This window comes from Numida meleagris, chromosome Z, assembly GCF_002078875.1.
Source record: "Numida meleagris isolate 19003 breed g44 Domestic line chromosome Z, NumMel1.0, whole genome shotgun sequence".
Lineage (NCBI taxonomy): Eukaryota > Metazoa > Chordata > Aves > Galliformes > Numididae > Numida > Numida meleagris.
Genome location: NC_034438.1, coordinates 5,772,870 through 5,783,502, shown reverse-complemented (window position 1 = coordinate 5,783,502; position 10,633 = coordinate 5,772,870). Strand labels below are relative to the sequence as shown.

The following is a 10,633-nucleotide window of genomic DNA, read 5'->3' as shown; positions in this document are numbered from 1 at the left end:
AGAGAGAAAGACATGTGCATGTGTAGTATAGAGGGAGGTTACAGAATAATGTAACATCTGCATTCCTTTGTATGCATTCAATTTGATTTGATGCAGAAGTATCAAGCAAAGTTATCTGACCCTTGTTATGCAGGAGGAGTTACACAAGGTCCCTTATGGACTTAAAATCTATGAGTCTGTATCGACAATAGAAAGTACATATTAGGTGACCTTCTCAGATTCACAGTACACTTAAGAATCTCTTATCCAGACATCCATTTAACATATAAACAACCATTTTTAAAACATTTTAATGTATTTTAATGTATTCAGGTTTAAACAGCGGAGATTTAGATCAAGTATAAGGAAAAGGTCTTCTACAATAAGGGTATGAAGCACTAGAACAGGTCATCCAGAGAGCAGTAGGTGGTGGTAGATGCCTTGTCCCTGGAGACATTCAAGATCAGGTTGGACCAGGCTCTGAGTACTCTGATCTAACTATAGGTGACCCCATTCACTGGGGAATGGGACTGCCACGGAATTGGACTAGATGACCACTAAATTCAATTCAATTCAAACGATTTAATGATTCCATGATTTGTAAAAGTAAACGAGGTCATTTGTAATGATTCTTTAACTTTTGGAAAGCATTTGAGTTTTCCAATTTTGCTATTGTCATTTTTTTATTTTTCAATGATTATTAAAACACTGAGTTGGAGATTATTTTTAAACGGTACTTGGAAAGATAACCTTTAGGCTCTAGGTAAAGGGTCTTGTCAAGGAGCGTCCTGTCAAACTCTTGTTCTTTCTGTGCCCAGCAAAAATCAGAACATAAATAAATGATTAATTATACATCATATCTTTACTTCCCTGCTTAGAGATATCTGTAATGTATTTGAAATTATAAGTGATAATTGGACTGAGCAATGTGTCCTTCTGACATTATCTTAGTAGACTCTTATTTCTTACTTTTTTTTTTGACTGAAGATGAGTGGATTAAATGTCTTTTTCCAACCTAGCTGAAAAATTCTCTAAATAAACACTTCCAATTATGTAAACCGTGAAGATCTGAGACAGCAGCTTGAGGTTTCTGGATGAGTGAGGGGAGTTCCTGGAGGCAGTGTGAAAAAGAGCTATACAGGATGAATGAATGAGTGAGACGAATGATACCCTTTGTTCCCTGCTACCTGAATAGAGAACACAGGTAAGAAACGGATGAAGGAACAGCTCATCCCCCAAGGCTAGCTAAATTATTTTTTTCTTCCACCCAAAAGGACAATCCTTCTCAGGCAGTTAAGGCTTCAGGACTGGGTAATTTTCCCAGATAGTCACAAGTCTCCTTACCTGTTTTTTTTTTTTTTAATTTCCTGTAACATTCTGCAGACAGTGTAACGGAATGAAGTTCAGTTCACACAAGACCCGTTTCTCAAAATCTTCTTCCCCAACACAGAGTGCTAAGTTATCTGCAACATTTTCTACCCCCAGCCACTGGGATGTGCATACATATAGATGTAAAAGAAGTAACCAGGTAAAGTAGGTTGTCCTTTGTATTGGTAAGAATGAGCCTTGAAGGAGCTCTACAGCTGACCATAGAGCTTAAAGGACCTCAAAGAGACTGTACACAATTATCTATGCTTTTCACCTTAAAGCTCTTGCCCTGTGCATGCACTGCTTTGTTTCAAGGTTCTGCCTCAAGTGAAGCATCTAGCTCTGCAAAGAAAACAAACAAACAAACAAACTAGTAAAAACAACCACCACCACCAAGCAAACAAAAAGTGGGGTCAGTTTGCTGGTTCTGTTTGCAGAAACAAGTAAAACATGAACTCATCTACCCCAGCTGGCTAGGGACCAGGGCTCACGCCCTATCATAGGTCACAAAGTCAGTAAAGGAATATTCTTTATCTCCTTCTCTGTTTGTCTTGTTCAAGGCCATGATTTTGCTGCCTGTATCAATCTTCTGCCTTTCTCCCCTACCTGTTTTTCTTGCAGCTAAAATTGCCTGTTTTGTTTTCTCACATAAAAAAAAAAAAGTTTGTGACATGAATAGGAAATGCTCTTCCATAGGGACGTGATTTATTATATGTATATGTTACAGAATTCTACAATATAATATATTATTCCTGGAATGGTATTCATATCTTTAAAATTGAACTCTAGTTAGACTATCCATGCTCTAAACACAGCTGAATTCATGAATATCCAGCTTTGTGTATTAGCGTCCCTTAGTCTTCCTATTTATTTATTTTTTCACCACACTCAAGAAAGCCTCTTCATAAGGACAGAAATTCAATAGTAAGGGTACGGATTGTGTGGGGCTGGAAATCTTAACCTGTAATTGTAAAGAACGTGATTTACTCATGGTATAGAATGAGAGAAAGTATCGTGTTTCCTCAGGCTTCTTACATGGAATCTTGCAATTTCTAGTGTCTTGGACAATTGTTAGAAAATCTGCTGATTAAATGCAGAGATATGGAATGCCTATTATTGCATTTCTTGTTGTTCTTATTGTCTGAAAAAGAGAACCTCCTGCCTAATCTACTTGGAAAAGCCCTTAATTTTGGATAGGGCACCTACAAGTGGATTGATGATACAAATACTCCTCATATTATTTCCACTTTATAATCTTATTTGTATTTTCCCCTTAAACCATATACACTGTCGCAGATACATGCAAATTTGTTAAAAATAGTGACCAAGATAACTGAAATACTAAATACAGTATACCTGAATGCAGCTGTAGCTCCTCCCTATCCCTCTCCCTATGCCTTCCTATCAGCACCTACCTCAGAATCAGACTCCTGATCTGCATTTTCAAACCCGTACTCAAAATGCAGAGCATCAGTTACATCACAGTCAAACTGATTGATTTGTTGATTTTCTGCTGTTACAAGTAAGGGTGATTCAGAGACGATAAATTCCAAAATATTCCCATCTTCCTGTTATCAGTCCCATTGATGGCTGTACATCAAAGCAGAACAACACTGAGAGGCAATCATAGAATCAGATAATATCTCAGATTGGATGGGACCCACAAGAACCAATGAGTCTAACTCCTAACTCCTAACTCAGGACAACCCAAAAATTTAACCATATGTCTGAGAGCATTGTCCAACCACTCCTTGAACTCTGACATCTTGGTGCCATGACCACCGGCCTCAGGAGCCTGTTCCGGAATCCAAACATCTCAGTGAAGAACACTTCCCTAGCAACTAACCTAACTCCCCCCTGATGCAGCTCCATGGCTTTCCCTCAACTCCTGCCACCAGAGAGCAGAGGTAGGCATCTGCCCATCAACTCCTCTTGTGAGGAATGTTTAGGCCACAGTGTGTCTTCTCGGACTCCTCTTCTTTGGGCTGAACAAAACAAATGACCCCAGATACATCCCATTCACCCAGCCCCCTATACCACTTCCCATCCTTGAAGCTCTTATTTGGGCCATACCTGGCTACTGAGTTGCCAGTAACATATTTTGCCTGGCCAACAGGGAAGAAGCAGCCTTCCTTATGATTTCACTCTGACTGGCATGTCAAACCCTTTATTCCCTTTGGAAGGGAGTCATCTATGACAATAACTTTTTTTTTTTCATTTTCTTGACAGAGGTATGCTCATAATACTAGAGGTAGGCTGATTCATTCTAGGCTGGATAGGTTGGAGGTATAAACACGTGCATGACTACCGATTAAAGGAGTCAGCAACCTCACCAAATCATCCTCTTACTTAAATCTTACCTTATTCTGTATACAAGACTATTCCTAAAATTGTGCTGATGTACAAAACAGAGCTTTCTCTCTTCCTATCTTCCTTTCAATAACTTTTAACTTACTATTATGACTGTAAAGTCTCATTCTAATGAGAAAAGTTTTCATTTAGATGGAGAAGGAAAATTGAGATCGAGAAGTCATAGCATAGAAATACATTCTGTAAATTTCTACCACAATGAAAATAGTTTTCACCATAAATAAAGCAGTGACTACTGAGATCTAAGACTGTGCAACAGGATAAGCCAGAGCAAGATTTCACTCCAAAAGAGACTAAGTGAAAGAAAGAGAGGGAATAGAACAGACAAAATGATTTTAAAGTGATAGCTCTTCTGAAATGTTCTTCCAGCTTCTGGAAGCTCATGATGTTGGCACTTCCTGAACAGAAAGTAGGATCCATTGCCCACAAATTAATAGCCTTCTAGAAACAAGTTTTTTTCTGGATTTGTCTCCTATCTTTTAAAACATGCTTGGAGACTCAAAAAGTCCTATAGTTATGAGTAGCCCAGGTTAATTTTGTGTTTTTTTTTACATAAATAATTAATTTTCTGTTGTTTCAAATCTGTTTTCCAAAAAAAAAATCTCTTTGACATCCACTGATTGCTCTATTTTAAGAAATAATGATGCTGTGTTCCCTTTCACCTTTTTCATTCTGTACATGACTTTACAGAGCTCCAAGAGAAACCTGACATCATCCCCGTAAAGGCATAGTTAGGACTAGATTTTTCTCCTGTGCATTACTTTGTTTTTACAGACATAATATAATCTTGATCCTTCATTCAGGAGTGTATTTGTTTTTCTCAAACCAGTCATGGTTAACTTTAGTCTTGGTGACTAGACAGTAATTTTGTATAGAATCTGAAGACGTCTACCCTACATGTGTCTCCATTTAATTAGCTACTATTCCAGAGGAGGAGATTATTTTTATCCAGTCAAAGACATTGCAGTAGAAAAGGTTGGGAATAAACATTAAAAACAATCTAAATTATATTGATGGGAATCCAGTTAATCATCTTGATCCTGCACCTTCATGCTAGACAGTCGGATTTGTAGTTGGTTGTATATTTAATACTTTCATCAGTGATCTGGAAAGAATCAGAAGAGATTAAAATAGAGTAGGGCATGAAAAGAGAAATCATCTCTCAGAGAGCATTAAATTAATCTTTTAAACAGAAACTTCTTCCCGGACAGTTACTTTGTGCCTCTGTTTCCCCAGTTGTACTCAGAGACTCCCAAGTGTATAGCAATATATAACTGCTGAAGACACTGGGATTTAGACATACTCATTCTACATTTTGGGGCCCAGAGTCGCCTTGATTTTCATTTGTGCAAGTGTGGGCATGTTTTGGCCCCACAAGCAGTGGAACAAATTCTCAAGATAAGTAATGGTTGAGGCAGCTGCTTGAGTGGATCCATCATTATCACTCAAATACGTTCTGTGGATAAACAAAGGCCTTCAGTCCCTGGGGCTGTTAATCTGACACCTTTCATGAAGCACTAAAAAAATTCATTCAAAATTAAAAACAATGCACAGCTGTTTCAATGGATAAGTCGTGCCATTTGCATGAGGATAATGGATAATCAATATACAATAGTGACACAAATTAAATGAGGATTAAACAGTTACTGTTCTACAGCTATGCTCTGCGTGATTTTTCCAGATATTGTCTGATGGCCCTATATTTTCTTTTAGAAAAATGATTTTTCTTCTTTTCTAAGATGCTGCTTCTATTATAACCACACTGGTACAAAATAAACAAAAGAAATTGCTTATTTACTCCACCTATTACAACCTTATCATGACAGTGCCACTTTTTTGTAGACTGGTAGATACCACAGAGGGAAAGTATTCCTTCTTCTTTTTGATTGCAGCCCTCAGCCATTCTTGGTACAAGAGATTATGGGGGTGAGTTCATAATGATAGGTTACAGTGAGTTTTACTTAATTTTAACATTCTAAAAGCTATCACATTTCAGGTAGTCTTTCTCTGTAGTTAGTAGGAAGATGCAGATCATCTTTAGAATAGGACACAAGGCATGCAGGATGAGCCATTCTCTGTCTCTCTCTACTCAGTATTGTGGGAACTAAGATAAACAACTTAGACATGAAATCTAAGTTCAGGTGCCTACAGTTTTGTGAAATGAATCTTGACTGTATTTATTCTACAAAACTTATCAACATTGTTAATGTATTTAATCTCAGAATATTTAGCTAACCTGGGAAACACAGTTATTCAAATGTAAAAGAGAAAAACAGCATTTTATCCAAAGTGACTTCGAATTTCTTTATTTCAAATAGAAATCCTGGAGTCATAAAATCTTAAACATAGGTCATTCTTTTCTTTAAGCTTCCATGAGATTTAAGCATTTAACTCCTGAGGTGTCTTTTGAAGGAATTATATTTTAGTAGTCAAATTTTCACCTAAGCTTCGGTGACAGGTAACATCTGAATGAGACAGCTGAAGATAAAGTTATTCGTAGGACCAAGGGTGAGATTTAGACTGTGAATATATCTATTAATCATTTCAGATAAGTCAAACAAATATCATAATTAGAAGGAAAAAGTAATAATGAACTTCGTTCTAACATACACTACTTAACTAGCCTTAATTCAAATCACTGACCTAGAAGTTTTAAACTCCCTTTCCTATCAGTAATCAGCTGAGAGAAAAATACAGCTCTCAGAGAAATGATCTTTTCCTTTTTCTTTCTTTTTCTTTTTCTTTTTCTTTTTCTTTTTCTTTTTCTTTTTCTTTTTCTTTTTCTTTTTCTTTTTTTTTCCCCATTTGTTTCACGAAGATAAATTAAGCTCTTTTCTGTCTGTGTGAATTTTTTTTTCAAAGGCAGAGATGATGAAAAAGAGTAAGTTTCTTTTATGTGAGAAAATATTTGTTGAAAGAAAGAAGTATAGAGATGTTAAAATTTAGAACTATACTGATTATAGTTCTTAAGTTCCTAAGAAATTGTTGTCTATTTGGAAAAATTCATCTTTACCTTGGAAAAGAAAGTATGGATATGTTCAATTCTCTTTCTACTTAACCCATGCCATTTTTCTTTCAAAATGGAAGATTTCTGGTGAGGGAGAATTGAGCAATGTACTTTATTGTGTGGGCAGGTCTATGAATTCAAGGCTCATTCTTGAGCCAGGTTGAAAAGCACTCCACTCATCTCTGCTACACATGAATACTTGAACATCAGCATTTGCAGTAAAAGAACAGTCTGATATCCTTGCAACTTGAGACAAACCAGAGACAAACTTCACACTTGATATTATATTCTAGAAACTATTTAGTTTTGAATTAACTCTGCATATTCTCAAAGTCTGTGGTGATATTTGCAGACTTCATGGGAAATAGAATAGAACAGAATCATAGAATCTTTAGAGTTGGGAGGGACCTCTGAAGGCCATCTAGTCCAACTCCTCTGCAATGAACTGGGACACCACAGCTAGATAAGGTTTCCCAGGGCCTATCCAGCCTCACCTTGAAGATCTCCAGGGATGGGGCATCAACCACAACACTGCATAACCTGTTTCAGTGTCTCATCACCCTCACTGCAAAGATTTTTTCCTTATATCAATCCTAAATCTACCCTCTTCAAACTTGAAACCATTTCCCCTTCTTCTATCACCACAGGCACTTTAGTAGAGTCTGTCTCTTTCTTTCCTGTAGCTCCCCTTCAGAACAGTAGACCTACACTGTGCACTTCCAAACAGCTCACCAGAAGTATTTAAAATATATGGTCTTTGCTCTCTTGTTTGCTTGTTTGATCTATGCTGTAGTGGGAATGGTTTCATCTGCACTGTTACTTTCCATCTGAGCTGTTCACCATTCACAAAGAATTTTGATTTTAAGCTGACTGTAAATTGACTTTGCCTTTTTGCAGTATTTTTTCTGGGTGTTGCTGGGAGGAGAGCAGGAAAAATGTCAGTTACATAAGTGAGAAGGACTCTTTTACAAGTGAAAATAATGTCTGCAATCTGGAAGATTTAAATGAGTCAGACATTAGGATACACATTTAAACTAAAATCCTGATGATATATTTGAATCCTGGAAATGCTTGCACATGCACGTAATCCTTGGATAGTCAGTGAAGAAATGCTCACATGACTCAAGCTATTCACAAGTAAGGGACTTTGCAGGACTGCTCCCTCGAGTGGGAAAATTTCTCCAGGTGAAGTAGTAAGCCCAGGATCTTACCGAGGGTCCCGTGGCATCAGCTGAAAAGCCAGCTGTATGACACATCCTGCACAGCACACACCATCAGTTAAGTAAAACTCTACCGCAGTAGATTAGAAATGGCCAAATAGCAAGGATTTATGTTAAGCATCAGCCAGAATTTCAGCTGTTTGGAAAATCAAAGAGATCATACCAACATTCAACTACTAATATATGGCTTTTGGAAAATAAAAAAAATGACTCCTAAAACGAGTAAAATCTAAATTTTATTTATTTTTTAATGATGATTGGCTGTGGTATCAAGCTAATTATGAATATTTAGTGCAGAAGAACATCTGCAAGTTAAGATTATTTTCAGTTTAAATCTCACCATTTGCCAGTACAGAAATGATATTACACATGTTGTGTTCTCTCTCAGTACGATAGCAACTAAAGTGGCTAAAAATTGGATTCATTTATAAAGCTGGACACCATTAATATCACCCCCTGCATGACAGTAATTCATTTCATTCTGGTTTGTCTGCACAGCGGTAGGGGTTCTAGTCCTTGTATTCAGATCAGAGTCCTAATTAAGTATTCATTATAGAATACATGTTTTTTCATTTAAGACAGAATATCAAACTTTCATGTCTGGTATTAATCTTGTTTACCATTAGAGTACTCTGATATTAATAAACACTGCCATACATGTCAGCACTAAAATTTCAGGGTCAGAAATAGAGCTGGGTGGAAACTTGAGCCTCATGTACAAATTTATCAGGACTTTTGAAAGAAAAGCTGCTAGTACTTTAACACAACATCTTTATGTAAGTAGATCACCCCTCCGAACTCAGGTGCGGTAATAAAAACGGTTGAGACTCTTTATTCTATTTTCCATTGGAATGTATGTGAAATTTCTTCGGTAAGACCATAACATGTTTGTGGCATCAAATAAAACTCTATGGCAGATGTTTAAATTTAGATTAATTTAAATATTGAGATCCAAACCAAAAAGCTACATTTCTAATTCATTTAATAAATTATCCAAATTAAGAAATTCAGTGAACAATTCACACACAGAGTCCGCAGAGTCACAGAGTCATAGGGATGGGAAGAGACCTTTGGAGATCATCTAGTCCAATCACATTGCCTGGATAGGTTCCCTACAGTATGTCGCACATGAAAGTGTTTAGGCTACTTTTTAATATCTCCAGAGAAGCAGAGTCCACAACCCCTCTGTGCAGTCTCTTCCAATGCTCTGTCACCTTCACAGTAAAACTTTTCCTCATCTTCAGTCAGAACTTCCTGTGTTCAGTTTTGTGTCCGTTGCTCTTTGACCTGTTTCTGGGCACCACCAAAAGAGCCTAACCCCAATCACTGGACTCCCACCTTTCAGATATTTATAAACATTGGTAGGATCTCCTATCAGTCTTCTCTTCTTCTGACTGAAAAGTGGCAGGTCTCTCAGCCTTTTCTCATATAGGAGGTGCTCCAGGCCCCCAGTAATCTTTGTAGCCCTCTGCTGGACTCTCTCCAGTAGTTCTCTGCATGTCTTGAACATAGGAGCCCAGAACTGGAGACAGTACTCCAGATGTGGCCTTGCCCAGGCAGAGTACAGAGGGAGGATCACTTCCCTCTACCTGGTGGCCACGGTCTTCTTAATGCACCCCAGGATACCGCTGGCTTTCTTGGCCACAAAGGCACACTGCTGGCGCATGGCCAACTTGTTGTCCACCGGGACATCCAGGTCCTTCCCCAAAGATCTCCCTTCAAGGAGGTCGTATTGTTTATGGTATGTTCATTCAGTTTTAAATGGTCTGTGGAGCACAGATAAGCAGAAACATGAGGCAAAGGGAAATTAATGAATGTCTGTATGTCAGAAAAGAAGGAGATGGCCTCTTACTATGGATAATCACCTGAACTACAGTCAGAACCCATGTGAGACATTGATTTGAGTAGGTACATGTATCAATCATGTAGATACCTCTGACAAAGTTGCTTGAGCATCCCTTTATAGTCAAGAGGATGATTCTGTCTATCCTGAAATAGATAAGTAGAACAGACTATGCAAATTTCATCCTGATTACTCCTACCACTCTCTATGGAATAAAAAAGAGTCCAGTTCTCTGTACTCAGTTATTTGGAATGACAGCTAGAAGGCATCTACCTGTTTACATGTGCTTTATATAACTTGAAGACTAGGGTAAATAGTAGGATGACAAAGCCAGAAAGAAAAGACAGAAATAATAATAGAAGAACTGTTATATTGCATAGAGTGCAATGCACAACACGTACTGCAGTCTGGTACAAAACTTTGAATCAAATCTTTCCTGAGGACACCACAGCTAATGCTTTTCTTCTACTACAGAGGTAAATGTGATCTGTGAATAAGGTGAACTGATGGATTCTACCAATTGAGAAGATGAAGACTGAGCTCTTTGCCAGTGGCAGTGAGTGAGCTTATTTTATTGCTTACTTTTCTCCTGTGTTAAACAAAATAGTTCTATTCTCTGGCTTTTGTTAGAATAGTGATTTTCTTTTCCTTCCTTCCTCCCTTCCTTCCTTCCTCTTTCCCTTCCTCCCTCCCTCCCTTCCTTCTTCTTTCCCTTTCTTTCCTTTTTTTTCCCTTTCTTTCCCTTTCTTTCCCTTTCTTTCTCTCTTTCTTTCTTTCTTTCTTCCTTTCTTTTCTTTCTTTCTTCCTTTCTTTTCTTTCTTTTCTTTCTTTCTTTCTTCCTTTCTT

General features: G+C 37.6%; 1 long non-coding RNA gene across 1 annotated transcript in view; it reads left to right on the top strand.

Annotated features, from left to right (window-relative positions):
* The window catches only part of LOC110389358, a 9,378-nt gene continuing 1,915 nt past the window's right edge, over nucleotides 3,171-10,633 (top strand). The window contains exons 1-2 of the long non-coding RNA XR_002433175.1: nucleotides 3,171-3,254; nucleotides 10,262-10,343. This is a non-coding gene — a long non-coding RNA (uncharacterized LOC110389358). The remainder of the gene's footprint in view (nucleotides 3,255-10,261; nucleotides 10,344-10,633) is intronic.